This window comes from Eumetopias jubatus, unplaced genomic scaffold, assembly GCF_037043125.1.
Source record: "Eumetopias jubatus isolate StellerSeaLion01/CBP00866 unplaced genomic scaffold, mEumJub1_p1.0 scaffold_6, whole genome shotgun sequence".
Classification (NCBI taxonomy): Eukaryota; Metazoa; Chordata; class Mammalia; order Carnivora; family Otariidae; genus Eumetopias; species Eumetopias jubatus.
Window position 1 is genome coordinate 126,696,252 of NW_028274812.1, and position 21,638 is coordinate 126,717,889.

The following is a 21,638-nucleotide window of genomic DNA, read 5'->3' on the forward strand; positions in this document are numbered from 1 at the left end:
ATGCTTCTGGCTGGTCGTAAGAGTGGTCTGGTGTCAGGAGGTCGCTCTGGGCACTGAAAAGTTATGGGAGAGAGGCTGATAGCTGGCTCTGCTGGAGAAGCCTAGGGAGGGACTGTCCCTGCTCGCTGCCCTCTCTGAGGATGTTAAAACCACCCGGGCAGGGATGGTTCCCTGTCCGACGGGGGAGAGTGACAAACCCTGCCCCTGGCATTGTAGTGATTATACCACTGCTACCGATGATGATGATGATGATGATGATGAAAGACAATAGTCACATTTAATGAGTAATGACTGTGTGCCAGGTACTGTTCTAAGCATTTAATTAATTAAATCAATTAATTAGAAGTATTTAATTCTTCCTACCTCACAACAACTTTATGAGGAAGATACCATTATCATCATCAATTTGCAGGCTTTCTACAGGCAAACCCCATCTTTGGTATTTGATTTCCACATCTGGAAGGAGTGTAATTGCTCAGATGGGTATGCCCTTCCATTTCACATATAAGAAGCCAGCATCTCAGTGGATCCCACTGAAAATATGAGAAAAGACAGTAAAAACAGTCACAACAACAACAAAACAACACACCTAGACATAACCCTAAAAAGAACGTGTAAGGCTTTAAGAGAGAAAAATGGTAAAACTTAAAAATGTAAAATGAGTTTGGATGAAATAAGATATATCATGTTCATGGAAGGACTGAATCATACAAAAATGTCAATCTTTTGCCAAATTAATTTATGCTTTAACATGATAATGAAAATCCCAGTGGGGTTTTTTGAGATATCTGAGGAAACAACTTTCATGCTTATTTGAATGAATACAAAGTCAAGAATAAGAAAGAATATTTTGATGAGGAAGATATTAAAGCATTTTTGAGATACAATTGAAACAATTGGCACTGGCCCAAAGAGAGAGAAATAAGCAGAGTAAGAGTTAGAAACCAGACCCTACCGAACAGAGGTAGTTAATACATAAAATCGTACTCATGGGGATTTGGGGCTTAGCTTGAAGGGGACGTGGTAACTAGAACATTTCTTTGAAGTGCCCTACTGATCTTCAAATAAATGGTGTATTCTGTTCCATAATAAATTTATACTCACTTTATAAAAATGTTTTCCCAAACTGTCAAGTAACTCTGGCCCTTTGAGAAGATGCACTTTATTTAGCCTGTGCCTGAGTGCCTCCCGACACACCCAGTTGAGAGGTATCTTTTTAATTTCCTAAGGTAGTTACACTTGATAGGGGCTTTGGAAAGTCCCCCCACAAAACCTATGAACCACCAATATAAGTGAATCCTTCGATAGCAGAATTTCAGCTTTTGGCCTCTTGTCAGACCACATGTTCTGCTGACTGCCACCTGTCTGCTTGTGCCATGAAGGAGGGCAGGACATTTGTGCCCCTCCTCTGACCTATAATGATGTCAGACAGTTTTCCATCCTGCCTGCAGCTTGCTCCACGATTCTCCCAGTGATATCCCAGTGTGCAGCGTCACTGTCACAGCCTTACCATAGTAGAGAACCTGCTATAACAACCATTTTTCAAAGAGACCATTTTTATCATACTTGGTTTCCTAATAAGTTTTTAAAGAAGCTAACTGATACAGGGATACATGAAATTATATATAATTTTTTCAATCTTTTCTGTTTAGCAATAAGAGGTAAAACCCAAACTTATGAATATAGGTCACATGGTCTTCTCTAAAAATAGCTCTTGATGCATATGCTCTTTTTCTTTCTAGAGTCTGGTAGTCTAAGTTGTTTTACGAAATGTCTACGTATAGTAACATAGTATTATTGCTTTGGAATTTGCCGTCATTTTATGAAATAGAAGAATGCCTGAAATGGCCAAAGTAGATCTTTGAGCAGTCCACAATTAGACGGACGGCAGAGAAAGAAGGCCAGTCCAAAGAATCTAGAGATGAATCTTGTGTTTCCTCTCTCCACACATGCTCCATCTCCATTCAACTCTGTTAGCCTTGAATTTTAGATACTGGACATTCCTAATGTGGAGGGTGGTGGTGAGGAGCTGACTTCTTATTTTCTCTGTGATATTCCTGGCAGCGCAGTGAACAAATCCCTATCTCTTCTCTAAACCCCATGTCGCAATTAATATTTACTGTGTTTCCTCCTCACTGGTAAGGACAAGAGACACCCCAGATGCAGGACTGTGTCCTCTCATCAGTGTGACCAGGCACCCGGCTTACCATTGTCCCAGCGTGATTATTAATAGAGCCTTCTTTCACTCTCAGGGGTCCCCCTTTGTGATGATGAATTATATGGTCGCCCTATCTCTCACCCACCATTGTCAGATTTCTAGGCCATTCTGTTGTTTTTCTGCATGTCTGATGTTCAGTTGAAAATTTTTTTAAAAAGCCCACCAAGAGATGGCCTCTTTCTTTTGAATTCCAGGCCACCAGAGTAAAGGAAATCAAACCATTGTAATGGGTCTCAGAAAACTGTGGCCTCAAAGAGCCTGAAGCCATGGGAAGCCAGCAGGGGTTCCCATTCCATCAGCATACTGTCTCCTCTGCAGGAATGAGTCCCTTTTTGAACAAATATACATGTAAGGCAGTGGGTCCTAACCAGACAAGCCTCAGAACCACAGGGTCAGCTTTCAAGGATACACATGGCCAGGCCTCACTCAGTGAGGTTCTCATTAGGGAGGTGGGGGAGGGGGTCCATGCATATCACCATTCTCTTGCATCTGATTGGCACCCGAGTGTAGAATGAGCATAAATATAAGGGCATTCAGGCTCAGCATTTATTATTAGTATTTAAAAATGATCAGTTTTTTTTTCCCAGTGGGTGAATATTTTTCCAAAAAAAACAAACAAAAAGCTACGGTTGGTATTTACCCACTCGGTGCTCTATGGGCATAGCCCTTCTAGAAGGTACAGCCGTGGACTACAAGACCAGGTTGGGGGAGGGAGGTGTCTTTGTACCTCAGTGTTGCTCTAGGATGCCACACTCTTAATGAAGGCCAGGGGGTCCTCCTACACCTGTCCTTTAGAGTTACTGGGTGTCTGTGGATGATTTCTACCTGCTAGTCTGGACCACTGCTCGGGGTGGGCAGACAGTTATAAAACAGGAAACAGCCACTAGCTGTCTTCCTACCCTATCCAGATAGTTTCCTTCCCCTGCCCCGGAGGCAGAGGTGACCACGTGGGGACACTGGATACAAACAGTCTGCCAGCCCCCTAGCAGGAGCCTCCTGGGTCGGGGCTGAAGCATTGCATAACTAAGGCTCTGGGAGATGAAAGCATCCAATGGCAAACATGCAAGTTAGTCCTACGACTCAGTCACCGAGCCCTTCTTGGAACTGGGCAGAACTCAGGACCCAAACATCACGTCAGAGTGAAACCTGGCTCTTCCCTGGGATGGTGACAAGAAGAGCCCAGGCAAAGCGCCAGAGATGCCGGCCTTCCTGCATTGCGCTTGGCTGCACCTCAGCCCCTGAACTCAGTGCTCTGGGTCACCAAAAGCACAGCAGCATGACCAGAATCCCAGCACCGCTATAATTAGTGACAAGGTGATGCAACTGCCTAGGCGGGCGATTCCTGGCATGGTGCTGGGACCAGCAAGCTCCCGACTATATGCTTATCAACTTGCTTGAGGAAGATCCTTGGCAAAGTTTCTGGGACAAGCAGGTGCTATTTTATCCCTTCAGGGACACCTTTTTTCAGGATCAGCTTGATTCAATTCTGATTTTACATTTTTTTTTTTTCTTGGAGAGAGAGAGGGAGAGAGGGAGGGGAGGGGCAGAGGGAGAGAAAGAATCTTAAGCAGACTCCACGCCCAAGGCGGAGCCTGATGTGGGGCTTGATCCACAACCCTGAGATCCTGACTTGAGCTGAAATCAAGAGTCAGATGCCTAACTGACTGAGCCACCCAGGTGCCCCTCAACTCTGATTTTACATTTGCTTTAAGCCAATATAACTGAAAAGGTTAGGGTGGAAAAAAAAAAGAGAGAGAGAGAGAGAGAGAGAGAAAGAAATACAGAGTTCGATGATTACCCATCACTTTAGACAGTGGTTTCTAGAGACTCGCAGATCGACTGTATTTCATTTGGTTTGGCTCTGGCCACAGGTGGTCAGATGGTACAGAGCATGGTCACTTACACTACTCTGTTTGATTGGACAAGTTCTTCACTTTGTGGGCTTCCAGTTTCGGGGAGAGCACTGAGGCACCTGTCAGGAGTGACCAAGTGTCCCCAGATGAGCAACGAGCATCCCCTCCCCTGCTGTGCTCACACCTCTCACAGACCCAGGTTTGCTGGAACAGGTTCTCTGCAAGCAGCTTCTGACGGATACCATGGCCATTGGCAGCCGCCCTACCTCCACCTCAGGGGCCGGAGCCTGGCTCATGCAAGAAATGGTGTGAAACAACAGAAACAAACAAGAAGTCAAACTCCACCCCCTTTCCTCCAACTTGCCCTTTGTCAAGCTCAGTATCTTTACATGGCAGGACATAGATCTTCCTTTCAACCAGCTGCCTTGCATTCCTTTGCGTCCATCTCCGCGGGGACCCGCTACGTCATATCCAGGGACATTAGAACACATGGTCAGCAACATCCTTACTTTCCCAGGGCTTGGGAACCTTCTGGGAAGGATATTAAACCTTAAACAACATTGGCGTCAGACATACATCAACACGTTTGATTAAGTGTCTCTCTTCTGTCTCTCCCCATCCAGAAGTCAGGGTGAAAAGAGCACCAAAATGGACAGGAGAGAAGAACACCCACGTAAACTGAAAGCCTGGCAGGGCCTTAGAGGGAGCACTGGGTCCAGATGCACTAAGGAGCTATGCTTGCCCAGCCTCCCACCCAGCACTTGGGGCGGGGGGCGGGGATTGGGACAGTGGACGTCAGCAGTGGTGGGCAGTCAGTGGATGGCACCTCTGCTTAACGTGGGCTCACCCCAATAATATCCTAATCCTGAACCCACCATCTTCCATAGGACCCCCAAATTGGCAGGGTCTAGGGGACACTTAAGTATATGTGTAAGGACCTCTGGGCATTCTCAGAAATGTCTAGGGGAAGGGAACCACTAGAAAACACAGGGTCTTCGTTGGCCGGGGGAGACGGCAAAGCTGATATTCAGCCGGTATGTACCAGACTTGCTAAAATGGGGCACGACCGCCAGACTGCGGGTCAATGGCTGCTGCTTGGGGACCTTCCCTCCCTGAGGGTCCATGATGTCTGCACCTCACACTTAGAGTCCTCCCTCCCTCCTGCCACCTCCAGGGCAGGATGCCTGGACCTCACACTCAGGGTCCTCGTCTGGCTTGGTGGGTTGTCGTCCTCCTCGAGCTTGGCCAGCTTTCATTCTGAGGGGTCAAGGCCTGTGCCACACTGCTGGTTAAACATGGAACATGACCTACAGGGTAGGGGCTTCAGAGAATAAATTTGGGCTATTCCTGGAAAGTACAGTATGCATAGTATGCCCAGGCTACTGATCACAAGGCTCACATTTTCTTGTTTCTTTCTAGCACATGCTGTAGGGAGATGTGAAGACAGCTGCGCAGAATGGCCTGTATTCTGCTCCTGGAAGTTACTGTGGATGAAGGAGAAAGGGAAGCCCAGAGCCTGAAATGACACCATGGGTCTGAGGAGATGGGGGCCTGGAGGTTGTCTTTTGGTGCCAGCCCAGTGTGGTGGCTCCTTGGTATTCCTTAGCACTCCCAAGATCAAGGAGAGGGCGGGGGGAGCTTTCTGTCTTAGCAAGCCCACCTCCCAGATCCCTGGGGCTCTAGCAGGACACGGGGAACTTGCCATCAGCTTACACCGCCTCCGCACTGTCCCCAAAGCCCAGACACTGGACATGCCTTCCAACTAAAAGCCGGGGAAGCCAAGAACTAACCCCAGAAGTGCTCTACCAACTCTTAGACAGAAGCATCCACGCCAACACTGCATCATCGAAAACGCCAACAGGAAAGATGGGCATCTTTTCTCCCATGGCTGTGTCCACTACTGCTCTCCACCATGTGACAGACAGTCCAGATTTCTGAGACTTGTCACAGAGGGATGCTGGGCTGGTGGAGGAAATAACCAGTCCCTAAAGAACCTGCTGAGGGAATCAGCAGTCAAGAAGTGAACTGCAGTTTTTGTCTCCCCGGCAGGGAGAGAGAACCCGGCCTTTGAATGGCGAGCTGCAGACACCCTGCCAGCATTCAGCCATGGCCAGGACACATGGCTCTCCTGCCCACGTTCTGCTTTCACTTGCCACAGGGCAGGGCAGGCTGCAGCAGGCCGGATTATTTGGGTGGACCCCCATTTCGGTGCCCTCCCGGTTTCCCTGGGAAGGAGACAACCAGCTCCCTGCAGCCTCGGAGCAGCCTCCTTCCACCCGCCCTGAGCAGGCGGCCGCAGGGGAAGGCACCGTGCATGCAAATAAACAGTAGCTTTTCTCTTAACGACAGGGACTTCCTTGAAATGTGCTCATCGTCAGCTGCTAAGCGGAAAGTGCAAGGAAATTAACTGGCCTGCTCCAACTTTTTGCCATGGCTGATCTTAAAGAGTCTGTGATCATTCTCTCCTGTCAGGGCAACTGCAATTCAGCCTTTTTACTTTCACTTGCTTCAGTGAAATCATACTACAGCCATTTTATGCAGATTGTGACATCCTCATACTCTGTGTGTAATAATTATAGCAACAACTAATAGCTGTCTAGCACATTACAGTTATCTGTACACTTTATTGGCTCGTCTGATCCTTGTATGTAGAGCAGACATCCTCTCTGTTTTATTTTTTTAAAGATTTTATTTATTTATTTGATAGAGCACGCACAAGTGGGCAGAGCGGCAGACAGAGGGGCAGGCAGCGGGAGAGGGAGCAGCAGACTCCCCGCCGAGCAGGGAGCCTGACCCCGGCCTCGATCCCAGGACCCTGGGATCCTGACCTGAGCCGAAGGCAGACGCTTAACTGACTGAGCCACCCAGGCGCCCGTCATCCTCTCTGTTTTAAAGAGACCTAGGGTCTAAGGGGTAAACTTAATTTATCCAACATCACAGGGTCAATACATATGACCCTGAGTTTTAGCAAAGTTCTAAATTCTATTCCTTTAAATCTCAGTGTATTCTGTGAGTACAGTGTGTTTTTTTTTTTTTAAAAACAGTATTAAAAGAAATTAAAAAAAAAAAAACCCTATCCCACCACCTCAAAATCACCTTTATTTTTATTTCTGCAAACTCCTTTTGTCCTGTTGACACACAAAACATTCAAAGTTGCTGTTTGCACACTGTCACGCACGTACCATGTGGCGGGACTGACGGAGAATCCTGACAGCACCCCCCAGCACTCCTGTTTCTACACAGCCTTCACAAATATGTTTTGTAAACAGTGCATTTCAACAGATCTTTTGTCAGCCTCACTTCTAGGAGCTCAGCTGAAAACACGATCGATTCTCCGATATGGTTAACTACCCCCTCCCTCCTTTTTAAACATTTTGGAAAGAAGACTTTTTTCCTAGAAAACATATTATTACTTCGATGAGTCATGTGTCTTTTGCCTCTTTTGTCTACTCTTTCCTCCCCTCCGCCCCTGCCCCCGTGTGTCTGACTGGGCTACAAGTATGACTTCAGAAATGTGTGTCCCTCATGGATGGGATCTCTGAGAGAATTCTCTCAGTTCAGGGAAATGGGGATACACTTTAAATAACCACGACTGCCCGAAGGCAGCCATTTAGGGAAGAATACACGTTGCCTAGAGGTTGGGTTTCCTCTGCTGGGGCGGCGGGGAGCGAGTGGGGGGCGTCTTCCCTGGCCCAGACCCGGCCTCCCCACCCCGCTGGGCAGGCATACTGCCTCCTGCTCAGCCAGAGCTTCTCTAACTCCAGTGTGTGTGAGTTTGCCAAAGGGCTCTTTGCCAACTCCCAGAGACCGACTTAGCAGATCTGGGATGAGGCCTCGGACCATGTTTGGAAAAGTGCTCTGTGGACTCGGGGCCTTCTGTTCTGTTGCAGCACCAGACACACCGTCCTGACTTTATATTTTATGCAGTTTATGTGTTTGTCTCTGACAGAGGCTGGGAGCTACTTGAAGTCAGGGGCTGCGTCTGTTTCATGTCCCTTACACCCCATCCTGCCCAGTTAGCTTTCTTCCCATCCCCGGATGAAGCCGCAGTCTCAGAAGAGCCTGGAAACTAGTCCTCATCACATGGCCCGTGGGATACCTTTCACGTCCTCGGGCATAGCTACGGGAGGAGAAAGGGTGGGACCCTTGCCCCATCTCAGTCCGCGGCACACAGCTGCTAGAATCCTCTCTCTGAGCCTATGAAGGTTCTTGGCATAGAAACGTGTGGTTTCTTTTCTCTCTTTTTTTTTAAAGATTTTATTTTTTATTTATTTGAGAGAGAGCACAAGAGGGGGTGGGGTCATAGGGAGGAGCACTCTCCCTGCTGAGCAGGGAGCCCGATGCAGGACTCGATCCTGGGACTCTGGGATCATGACCTGAGCCAAACGGAATCGCTTAACCAACTGAGCCACCCAGGCGCCCGAAACCTGGTGTTCTTTACTCGTACTGAATCTTCAACCCCTGGCTGAGCTCTAGGACCTCCACCAACTCTTCTCCCCCTTCAGAGCAAGTGGGTGGAGCCAAACACTTGATTCTGTTGCCTGAACATGGAACCCCTGGTCTACGCAGGCAGGGTCTGAGCCCATGAACCAGTCTGGGTGCCGGCATGCCCATGAGCCATCCCTAGTGCTCAGCAATCTCTGCTGAACGGACGAATGAGCCCCAGGAGCAGGAGGTGCTTGTGCAAGGTCTCAGGGCAAGGCCTGTCAGAGGAGGAGGAAGAAACTAGCCATAGGAGCCAAGCCCCGCAGAAGGCTTCCTCCGCAGGCAGCCCCTCTTGGGACTATTCCTCGCTTTGTTCAGGAATAAGACATTCTAGTTCTATTCATCTGAACGACAGAAACTTCATCATCTGAGGCAGTCAGCTGTTTTCTAGTAAGAGTGAACCTTGAAGCCTTTGAGGATGGTCCAGTGTTAAAAGCTGCGCTCTGGATGTTCATTTTGACCCCCGAGCCCCAAACTTGACCTGCTATAAGTAGCTTTCCTTGGGACTGACCTGATTTGCTTTTTGGTTCAAGTAAGGTGGATGCTCCATTTCTGTCATCAAGGTGAAGGGACCCTCACACTGGAGTCAGCCCTGAGGACATGGTCCAATCAGTGGGACAAGCCCCTCTTTTATTTACTGTTTGTTTGTTTATAGATTTATTTATTTATTTTAGAGAGGAGGGGCAGAGGGAGACGGAAAGGCAGAGAATCCCAAGCAGACTCCCCACTGAGTGCGGAGCCTGACATGGGCTCAACCCCAGGATGCTGAGATCATGACTGCAGCTAAAATCCGGAGTCAGATGCTTAACCGACTAAGCCACCCACGCGCCCCAACAAGCCCCTCTTTTAGCGTAGTTTGCTCAACTTTCTCCTTTCCTTTCCACCCAGTGTCTTAGTTAGAGTGACGTGTTCCTGGCACTTAGCGCTGGGAGTCTACTACAGGAAACTATAGAGTTTACCACAAATTTAACCCTCCTAGATTTCCTTTATTTTTTTGACAGAAATATCCCACACTCTTGTAATGCACAATGAAAAGATCACCCAGGGCTGTGAGAACACAAAGAAGAAAAGCTGTTTATTGATAAAAGCTGTTTAGGTCCTTAGCCATTTGGTGGTGTTGACAGAGCCGGGCCACCAGCACTATAATGTTCAGGGGAATGGAGACCAATCCTCTGAGGCCACAAGGAGATGAGCAGTGTCGCTGCTATAAATGCTCAGTTATTTGAAGAATGTAAACAACAGGCAGATACGGCCAAGGAAAACATATAAAAAATTAAAGCATAGGGGGGCCTGGGTGGCTCAGTCAGTTAAGTGTCTGACTCTTGATTTCGGCTCAGATCATAATCTCAGTGTCCTAGGATCCCACCCCGCGTCGGGCCCGGTGCTCAGCATGGAGTCTGCTTGAAATTCTTTCTCTCCTTTCCCTGGCTCTCCCCTACGCCTGTGCACTCTCTCTCAAATAAATAAATACTTACTAAAAATTAAAGCATTGTGTGAAAAAGATTTTATGCAGCAATGCCACTCCTGGGTATATGTTTACAAAAAATGAGAACAAATGTCCACATGGAAAGGTGTACGAGAATGTGTACAGCAGTATTATTCACAATTGTGAAAAGGTAGAAACAACCCAGTGTCCATGAAGGGATAGACAAAATGTCGTATATCCAAAGAGTGGATCCATGTAATGGATTATTATCTAGCCATAAAAATGGGTGAAGCATTGATACATGCTACAACATGGACGACTGTTGAAAACATTATGCTGAGTGAAAGAAGTTGGATACATAAAACCACACATTATCTGACTCCATGTATATGAAATGTCCAAAAGAGGGAAATCCATAGAGATAGAAAGTAGATCAGTGGTTGTCAAGCGGGTGAGTAGGAGAGAATGTGGGGTGACTCCCAACGGGTATGGGGTTTCTTTTTGGGGTGCTGCAATGTTCTAAAAGTGATTATGGTGATGGATAATCATATAACGCTGCCTGTACTAAAAACCACTGAATTATATACTTCAAATGGCACATAAAACTCAATAAATGTTAAAAGGTATTGAAAAGGACATACGTGAAGATACATTAAAAACACTGTCTATACTTGTGCTAAACTATTGGTCTCGTGGCCGTTTAGCACCTGAAATATGGCCAGTCCAAACTGAGATATTCTGGAAGTATAAAATACACCCTGGCTTTCAAAGACTTAATAAGGAAAAAAGAATGCAAAAATTAACATTTTTTCTGTACTGCACGTTGAAATGATAATATTCTAGACACACCATGTTAAAGAAAACATATTATTATTTTTTAAAGATTTATTTATTTGGCAGAGAGAGAGAGACAGCGAGAGAGGGAACACAAGCAGGGGGAGTGGGAGAGGGAGAAGCAGGCTCCCCGCGGAGCAGGGAGCCCGATGCGGGGCTCGATCCTGGGACTCCAGGATCATGACCTGAGCCGAAGGCAGACACCCAACAACTGAGCCACCCAGGCGCCCAAGAAAATATATTATTAAATTAATTTTGCCAGGTTCTTAACCTTATGAATGTGGCTACTAGAAAATTTAAAATTACACATGTGGCTTGCATTTGCTGGTCTATATCATCCTTTAAAAAAAGTTCTACTTATTTATTTACTTATTTTTAGTGGGCTTAAAAATTGTGGTAAAATATTATATTTTACATATAAGTAACATATTAAAATAAATTAGGTTGTGTTAAAATGTATCACTTTAACCCTTTTTATTTTGAAATAAACATATAGTCCCAAGAAGCAGAAAAAAGTAGTACAGAGAGGTCCTGTGTACTCTTCACCCTATTTCTCCCGAAGGTAGCTTTTTGCTAAACTATAGCACAATATGAAAATCAGGAAACTGACACTGACACCTTCCATTACATTTTTTTGGTGTTTAAGACTGATCAACCCTTGGTGAGGAGAAATCTAGGTATATAACAAGAAATGGTATCTTAGGGGCACCTGGGTGGCTCAGTCCGTTAAGCATCTGCTTTCGGCTCAGGTTGTGATCCCGGGGTCCTGGACTCGAGGCCCACGTCAGGCTCCCTGCTCAGTGGGGAGTATGTCTCTCCCTCTCTCTCTGACTCTCCCCGTTTTTTGTGCTCTTGCTCACTCTCTCAAATGAATAAATAAATAAAAAAAAATCTTAAAAAAAAAGAAATGGGGGTCACTTGGGTGGCTCAGTTGGTTAAGCGTCTGCCTTCGGCTCAGGTCATGATCCGGAGGTCCGGGGATCGAGCCCCACATCGGGCTCCCTGCTCAGTGGGGAACCTGCTTCTCCCTCTCCCTCTGCTGCTCCCCCCACTTGTGCACTCTCTCTCTCTCTCTCAAATAAATAAATAATATCTTAAAAAAAAAAAAAGAAATGGTATCCTAAGGTTTTTGATCCTCTATGAAGTAAACACTACTCCTGTTGGAATAAAAAAATTAAGTGGAAGTTTAAATTTAGATTTCTTGCTGTCTGCACAGAAATATTTTATAGAACCTGTCAACGTGAAGAGGACCAATGGTTACATTCATATTCGGGGCACAGGGTGCCTACTGCCATGCTTCCCCTGCTCCTAGCTGAGGGTGGGGGTGGCCCCCTGCACAGTCACTAAATTGCAACATAAGGGCACCTTGTGGCCTTCTAGGTACAAGTCACTTCTTAAGCTCACCAATCACAAAGGGCTAAATTAAGTTGTCAGGCTTGATCGTGGCTGAGCATACTTCCTTGGGGAAAGTCAAAGTTGCAAGGCTGCCCAGCAGATTGACAGCAGATAAAAAGGAGCCACTCTTATCTTTCCCTTTTCAGGGAAGGAAATCATACCTGAAGATTTCAGAGGCCACTTTTCACAGACTGACTGTCACAAATAAGCGTGTTTGGAGACCATGCCCCCTTCCCCCCCCACAATCGTTTTGTGACTTTGTCTTATGGGCCCTCTATTTTCTTTTTTCCTCCCTCTGTCTACACTTGATGTTCTGACACAGCTTTGGATGTGAACTACTACGTGGGGGAGGACCAGGGTCATCCATCCTGCTTTTTACTTACATGACTGAGGGAGGCCATCTCTCCTGTGTGACAAGGTTCAGATGCTTCCCCAGAGAAGGTGCCTGGGATTCTCTCAGAGAGCCCATGCCACACTGAGGCCTGCACTCCTTTGAAAGCTTGGCTTTGCCTCCCCAGAGCCCCTGACGTCCAGCTCAAATATGCACTCGCTCAAAGAAGACCTCATTCCCCCCACAGGACTTCTCTTGGGCACTAGTGGAAGATATGTCCACATGGGCACCGTCTTTAAGGGCTTATAGGGACCAAGCAGCTTCATCCATCCTCACCCCAGCCATGCTCCCAGGACCTCAACGGTCACAGTGTATGTACGAGGTGTGTCTCAAGACTGTCTATCTCATTCCCTCCTGGGGACCGGGGACACAGGAGCTAGTAGATTGGTCTCATGGCTCTCCAAAGGATTACCTATGTATGAATTACTGCTGTAACAAATCACTGCAAACTGGGTGGCTTAAAACAACACCCATTCTGGAGGCCAGAGGTCAGTTAGTTTCACTGGGCTAAAGTCCAGGTGTCAGGAGGACTGGGTCCTTCTGGAGGTTCTAGGGGAGAATTCGTTTCCTTGTCTTGTCTTTTCCAGCTTCCGGTGGCTGCCTGAATTCCTTGGCTTGTGGCCCCATCCTTTGTCTTTAAAACACATCACTCCAACCTCTGCTTCTGTAATCAAGTCTCCCTTTGCCTTTCTCTTACGGAGACACTAGTGATTACAATTAGGGCCCATGTGAAAAATCCAGGATGGTCTCCTCCTCTTAAATCAGTAACTTGATTACATCTGCAAAGTCCCTTTTCCCACAAAAGGTAATATTGACAGGTTCCAGGGATTAGGATGTGGACATCTTTGAGGGCCATTTTTGAGCCTCCCATTCCTTACTTCATGGTTTTGTTGAAAACAAAAATTTTAAACTTCAACATATCTTATTGTAGAAAACGTGAAATATAGCTCTAGGTCCATCTTTACTTTACCAGACACACTGAAGGGAGGGAGAAGTGAGAACACAAGGCAACCCCCAAAAGGCCAAGTCAGAGAGATGGAGAACCAGGGAGACAGCAAGGCGGGGGTCGGGTGTGGGCCATGGAGGGGGAGGGAGGTTGTGCTCTAAAAGGTCTTTATTTCTGTCAGCTAAGTTCTTGAAATATGCTTTTCTTATAGATTATGTTCTAAATGTTGGTTAGGTTCCCTGCTCTCACTACAAAACTGACTGACTCTGAAATCTCTCTAGCAAGCAGTACCAGAGAGTGGGATTCTGAGAACTTGGGAGGCCTGAATGCGCTACGCCTCCCTCTGGTGTCCCATCCAATCTCTGACTGTGAGACAGGCAGACAGGTGCTGAAGCACGTAGAGCAGCTGGTATGAGCGGGGTCCCGGCCACAGGAGTGCGGTGTTCAGGGAGTTCATGGGGGCATTCTTCCTGGAGACCACACAGGGTCTGGAGACCAGTGCTGGGCATTCTGGGAGGAGGTCTGCGGGCCCGGGGTTCTGGCCGACATCTGCCTCTCGTAAGGGAGCTTTATCACTCAAGGAGGAAGGGGAAGTCAAGGCTGGCACTCCCTGTTCCTGAGGCTGGGACTGTCCAAGGGGACCTGGGAATAGGAAGCAGGCAGAACCCTTCCCTTTTATCACTGTGGAACTGTAGCCATAGGAGGCAGTCTAGCAGCCAGACCTGAACCTCAGTGAGATGACAAAATAAAAAAGAAAAGAAAAGAAAAGAAAAAGTACACTCAGGGAATCTAGGGGCTAGAGAGAAGAAAACAGACCCAAACTGTTGACTGTAACATACACCAGCTTGGAGAGGTGGACAACAAGTGGTAAATAGTAAAAGCACTTAGATTTAGGAAGAAACAACTAGTAAGTAAGGTACAAATGTATGAAACTTATCTGTGTAGGGAAATGGATGTCTTGAAGGGAAAAACAGGTATTCTTTTTCAAGTAATAGTAACAAATGTATGCTTCTAATTATAAGCATCAGGCTTCAGAAGGAGAAGTAGAATTCCCAAATAGAAGAGGGGGAAAAAATGAAAGAATTGCTACTTGATAAACCACAAAAATAAAGAAGGGAAGAAGAGAAAACAAACTACAGTAAATAATAGAATGGAGTGGAAGGAAGACAATCAACCCTGTCAGCCACTATGGAGACGTGAACGGACTCACTGGGATAGATGACAAAACAAGAGTGATAAAGACTGAAAACCAAGGAGCGAACTGAGGTACACTAGGCAAACTTTGGGGACGAAATACTAGTTTATGTGAACATTAGACAAGGCGGAGTTGAATGTGAAACTACTAAATGAATAATGAGCAACATTTACAAAAAAGATGTAGTCATTAACTCGGCACAGTACGTAAGACGGTCGCTAAGTATACAAAACCTAAACCAGCAGAAATGAAAGGAGAAACTGATAAAGTCATTATCAAAATCAAATAAAATTATAGTGGAGGACTTTGATATTCTTTCAAAACTGGAGAAAGCCAGTACATTTCAAAAGGTAATGACATACAGGATTTGAATCATACAGTGAGCAAACCAAATACACATACTCGTGCCTCAAAGAATGTATTTTAAAAAAAGTGTCCAATACATATTTACAACCATGGCATTTACAAACATTGATCAAGGACTTGGCCAAAGAAAAATCTTAAAAAGTTTTCCACTTCTCAGGTTAAATTACTTTTCATTAGATTTTCAAATTAGCTGCCACAGAGTTGCCCACAGCTTTTTCTCTTATGGCATCCCCAATATGTAATCATTAAAAATGACATTATAGAAGAATATTTCATGACCTGGAAATTATATTTGAAAGGGAAAAAAAGCTGGTATGAATCATAACTGAAAGGCAGTCATTATATGCCTTGGCCTCATAACTTTATCCCTAACTTAAATCTTTATCTTTAAATAGTCATGGATCCCAAATTGATAGATCAGGATTTATCAGCAGATCCTAAATTGTAACCTAGTTTAATTCCAAGCAAGCTTCCATGATTGTACCCAACTCTTGTGGTTCTCAGGACACTGCCACAGGAAAGAGAGAAGGCATTTCTGCAGCTTGTCCCTTAAACCCCTGGCTTCAGGGATTAAGTTTGAAGATCACGTGTTTCACCTACTTAGCAATACATATTTAGGAAAGTAACATTTACTGGGCATGCACGAGGCTTAGATGAATTAGGTGCTCACTTCAGGGTTTACAAATATCCTATACAATATATAACACCCACATACATCTTATGGATGAGTGTATAGAATCAGAGAAATTTATTAGCCAGTCTACATTTTCACAACTGGTAAATGAATTCTAGAGAGCTGCCATATTCCATTCCAGGTCTTCTGACTCCAAAATCTATGTTTTTTTTTTTTTTTTTTTAATATTCACAACCAACCTTTATTACTTTATTAGAGCTGAACAAACATATCAAAGGTCAAGGCATGGAAGGGAAGAAGCAGGGCCTGCTCTGGGCTGGAGATGAACCTAGAAAGGTTGTTGGTGAGGGGAATCTGATTCGGAGCCAAATCTATGACCTTTTACAACACATGTTCTTGGAATAAGTGTCTTCTGTTCTTTCTATTTAATATTTTATTTTTTAAAAGATTTTATTTATTTGACAGAGAGAGAGGGAGCCCAGCAGAGGGAGAGGGAGAAGCAGACTCCCTGCTGAGTGGGGAGCCCACGGTCCCAGGACCCCGAGATCATGACCTGAGCCAAAGACAGGCGCTTAACCGACTGAGCCACCCAGGCGTCCCTCTAATTAATATTTTAAATGGAAACCCCATGTTATTCAAAGAGAAGAGTCCTTCGGTCACTTAGGCTGGGCTACAAAAGGCTGAGACAGATGGAGATTTCATTTCCCAGTTTAATTTGTACTTCTTTAGGGGCACATCTCAGCCACAGGGTTTTCAGAAACGGGAGTTTCGGATGTTCATGGAGTAACGCCGAGCACAGAACAGCACCAGCCATGCAGCTCTTGGATTTCTTAAAGAACTGAACTTTGTGAAGCTCCATGGGGAGCAACATGCCACTTGCCCAGTGTTTGTGAGTTTATTCAGATTTTGCCAGAAAAGGAAGCTGGCTGAGGCAGAGGAGAACGAGAACTCCCGGTCTACATTTAGCCTATTTGCAGCCCTGCCAAAGCCGCAGAGCCGGCAGCAGCTGCGGCCTGATACGAGCTCACGGGAAGCGAAGGAAATGGCATTTTCCTTCCTGAGGTAGGGAAGCAAGCCCTGCTGAGATTCGATAGGATGGATGGCAGCATGAGCCATCCCTGGATTAGAAAGATGACAAGACAACGTTCACTGCCCTCCCGGAGGCGTCCGTTTGGGTTCTTTGGCCTCTGGCCCCGAGGTTTGCTCAAGAAGTGGCCAGGACAGCACCCGCTTTGGCAGGGTGTGTGCCGGGGGATGGGGGCCACTGTCGCGGTGCTCCCACCCTCACGGGCCACGCTGGCTGCTTTACATATCTCAGTGGCAGTTAGAAATGGAGGTCCTCTCATATTAAAAAACCCTATATTAAAAAAACAAGGTTGAATCACTGTTTTGTATACCTGTAGCATTGTGTATCAACTATACTTCAATAATCCAAGTTTAAAAAAACCCCACTCAGGGGCGCCTGGGTGGCTCAGTCGTTAAGCGTCTGCCTTCGGCTCAGGTCATGATCCCAGGGTCCTGGGATTGAGCCCCATATCGGGCTCCCTGCTCTGTGGGAAGCCTGCTTCTCCCTCTGCCTCTGCCCCTTCCCCAGCTTTTGTGCTCTCTCTCAGATAAATAAAATCTTTAAAAATAAAAGAAAACAAAAACCTCACGTAGGTCAATGCAAGATGATCGTTTTCTTCTCTGGTTTTCCAGAATTTATTTTTCTAAAAAAAGAGACAACATTTTGCATGACTCTAAGCAGCAATTTATGACAGCATCTGCTGACTCTAGGAGCTGAAAAGACATAGCTATTCCCAAGAACAAGTGAACAGACTGGCACAAACTTAAATATATCACACCTCCACTACCACCGACGAAGAAAGCTTGAAACCCAGCTTTTATCAAGGATTCCAAGCCTTGGCTGTGCACTGGCATCCCTTGGAGTGCATTAGAATATTCTGATGTTTGGTTAACACTTAAGAGATGATGATTTACATGTCAGATTTTTTCAAAATTGTGGTCAAATACAAAACAGAAAACTTCCAATTTAAGCCAGGTTAAAGTGTATGTTAACATTTACAGTGTTGTACAACCATGACCATTATTGAGCCTGGAACTCTTCCATCGCCCCCCCCAAACTCATTAAGTAGTCCCTTGCCTTTTCCCCTCCCCTCCGCTCACCCTGGCCACCACTAACCTACCTGATGTTTCTGTGGACTTCCCTAGTCTGGACAGTTCATACACATGGAACCGTAAGATCATTATGGCCCTTGTGTCAGACTCCTTCCGCTTAACGTGTTTTCAAGGCTCATCCGATTGAAGCATGTAACAGTGCTTCAATTAATGAATTAATTTCATTAATTTTCCATTAACAGTAAGGGTTCCATTGTATGGGTACACCATATTTTGTTTATCCATTCCTCCCCTGAAGGACAGTTGGGTTGTTCCCACCTTCTGCCTATTGTGAAGAATACTGCTACATTTGTGTAAAAGTTTTTCTTTGAACACCTGTTTCAATAATTTTGCTGGGTCATACGATAACTTTATGTTTAACTTCTTTAGGAACTGCCAAACTATTTCCACACGTCAGGGTTTTTTTTTTTTTTTTTTTAAGCTACCTAGGTGAGTCTAACATCTAGCCAAGGTTAAGAATCTAGTGGGTTAAGATTCAACTACCAGTTTTTATACAAGGTAAGTAACAGAACAGCGAAGAAATCAGCAAAATCCAGACATAAGAACTTAACTCCTTCAACACATGAATTATAAGGAAAAACAAGAGTGAGGAAAAAAAGGATATGGGCAGAACCTCTACGTTAAAGAAAATTTAAGAGATATATCATCCAGTAGCTGATCTGGATCTTAATTCAAACACATAAAGTTTAAAAGATTGTTTTTATGAGACAGTTCAAAATTTAGATACTGTATATTTGATGATATTTAGGAATTACTGTTAATTTGTTAGGAATGATAATGGTATTATAGTTATGTTAAAAAACTTTTTGGATTTGTACTAAAATAAAAAATAAATTTATATATGAGATATAAATCTTCTCATAATAATATGGGAGGGCATAAAGATAAAATACCATTGGCCATGAGTATAAAATCATTAAAGGTGATCAATACATGGAGCTCATTATGCTATTCTGTATATTTTGTATACATTCATATTTTTCCATAATAAAAATTTAAAAAATAAGTTCATATAGCCATTATGGAATACCAGTATGGAACTTCCTTAAAATACTAAAAATAGAACTACCATACGATTCAGCAATCCCACTGCTGGGTCTATACCCAAAGGAAATAAAATCAGTATCCCAGAGATATCTGTACTTCCATGTTCATTGTGGCATTATTCTAACAACCAAGATAATGGAAACAGTCACGTGTCCAGAGCAGGTGATGGGATAAAGAAAGTGTGTATATAAATGAATACACACACACACACACACACACACACACACAACAGAGTATTATTCAGCCACAAAAAGAAGGAATTTCTGCCATTTTCAAAAACATGGATGAACCTGGAGGACCTTATGCTAAATGAAACAAGCCAGACAAAAAAGACAAATACTGCATGATCCCACTAATAAAAATCAAATTCATAGTAACAGAGAGAATGGTAGTGACCAAAGGCTGGGGAAAGGGTGGAGGAAGGGGGGTGCAGATAATGATCAAAGGGTACAAACCTAATGTACAGTATGGTGACTATAGTTAATAACAATAGAATTTGCTAAAGAGGGTAGATCTCAAGTGTTCTCACCACACACACACACACACACACACACACACACACACACACACACACGAAAGGGTACTACGATGATGGATATTTCAATGAGTATGACTGTGGTCATCACGTCCCAATTTATATGGGTATCAAAATATGTTATACACTTATATACATACAATTTTTATTTGTCCATCAAACCTCAATAGCCGGGGGTGGGGGAGGGGTAGTAAAGAAACAAAGAGAAAGTGCCAGCCATTGCAAACGGAATATACAGGAAAGAATGTAACCCAATGTCAGTTTGTTTAAGAGCTTCTCCCTCTCCCACTCCCCCTGCTTGTGTTTCCTCTCTTGCTGTGTCTCTCTGTGTCACATAAATAAATAAAAATCTTAAAAAAAAAAGAAAAGAAACCTCATCCCTACTTACTCTCCTCTCCAGCCGACCACATTGCTTGGGGCTGTGAACGGAGTGCAGATCCACTCCAGGTGTGGCTCTTCCGGTCACAGGATTAGCTCCTTTGGTGGGGTTCACACTGGACGCCTCAGGCCTTGTCTTCTTCCCAGGCAAGGATTGTTTTTTACATTTTCCAGGTGAACCCATTCAAAAAAGCTTTCCTGCCCTAGAATTTGAAGCAAACCCAATACTGTTTTTTATTGTGGTAAAACACACATAACATAAAATTTGCTTCTTGCCATTCTGAAGTGTACATTTTAGTGGCATTAAGCACATTCACAATGTTGTACAAACGTGGCCATCATCCATCTTAACTTTTCCATCTTCCCAGACTGAAACTCTGTACCCATTAAACTCTAACGTCCCGTCCCCTTTGCCTTAGCAGCTACCCTTCTACTTTCTGTAAGGACCTCATGTAAAGTGGAATCATACAATATTTGTCCTTTTTAGCCTGCGTTATTTCACTGAGCATGTCTTCAAGGTGCATCCATGTCACAGCCTGTGTCAGAAGCGCCTTCCTTCTTAAGGTGGAAAAATATTCCATTGTATGCACAGACGATTTTGTTCATCTATTCATCTGCTGATGGACACTTGGGTTGCTTCCGAAACTTTTGGGGGATTACGAATAGTGCTGTGAACACTGGTATACAAATATCTGTTTGAAGTCCCAGCTTTCAATTCTTTTTGGGCATATACCCAGAAGTGGAATTGCTAGATCACTTGGTTACTCTATTCAATACTTTTAAAACTAAGTCAGTATTCGGGGCGCCTGGGTGGCTAAGTCAGTTAAGCATCCTACCCTTGATTTTGGCTCAGGTCATGATCTCAGGGTCCTGGGATGGAGTCCTGGTTTGGGTTTCCTGCTCATCGTGGAGTCTGCTTGAGACCCTCTCCCTGACTTCTGCCCTTCTCCCTGCTTGTGCGCATGCTCTGTCTCTAAAATAAATAAAATCTTTAAGAAAAAAAAAACAAACTAAGCCAATATTCTTCTATATAATAACTTGTCCACAATTTCCTGCTACCTATTAGAATGGGCTGGACTGGGGGTGGAGACGTGGGAAGGCAGGAGAGATAATCCATGTTGAAGAGCCTGGGCTTTGTCATGAAACAAACCTGGTTTCCATCTTCGCTCTGCCAATCACTAGCTCTGAAACCCTGGTTATATTACTTAGCCCTGGAGCCTCAGTTTCCTTACCTGCAGAGTAAGATAACACTGATCTTTTTTTTTTAACTTAAAATTTTTTTTATTTTTTATTTTTTTTTAAGATTTTATTTATTTATTTGAGAGAGAGAGAATGAGAGATAGGGGGGCCTGGGTGGCTCAGTCACCCAGTGTCTGACTCAGACACTAAGTGTCTGACTCTTGATTTCGGCTCAGATCATAATCTCAGTGTCCTAGAATCCAGCCCCGCGTTGGGCCCGGTGCTCAGCATGGAGTCTGCTTGAAATTCTTTCTCTCCTTTCCCTGGCCCTCCCCTACGCCTGCACACTCTGAAAAACGAGGGAAAAGGGTCAGAGGGAGAAGCAGACCCCCTGCTGAGCAAGGAGCTCGATGCGGGACTCGATCCCGGGACTCCAGGATCATGCCCTGAGCCGAAGGCAGTCGCTTAATGAACTGAGCCACCCACGCGCCCATGTTATATTAATCACCATACATCATTAGTTGGTGATGTAGTGTTCCATGATTCATTGTTTATGCATAACACCCAGTGCTCCACGC

General features: G+C 44.9%; 1 protein-coding gene across 3 annotated transcripts in view; it reads right to left on the reverse strand.

The window, feature by feature from the left end:
- LYRM4 (LYR motif containing 4) overlaps positions 1-21,638 on the reverse strand; it is a 159,797-nt gene that overhangs the window by 7,361 nt on the left and 130,798 nt on the right. Inside the window, exon 3 of one of the 3 annotated variants that reach the window (XR_003612261.2) lies at positions 19,892-20,084. The exons of the other annotated variants lie outside the window; for them this stretch is intronic. The gene's annotated coding sequence lies outside the window, so the exon portion shown is untranslated. The remainder of the gene's footprint in view (positions 1-19,891; positions 20,085-21,638) is intronic. 3 annotated transcript variants of the gene reach the window in all.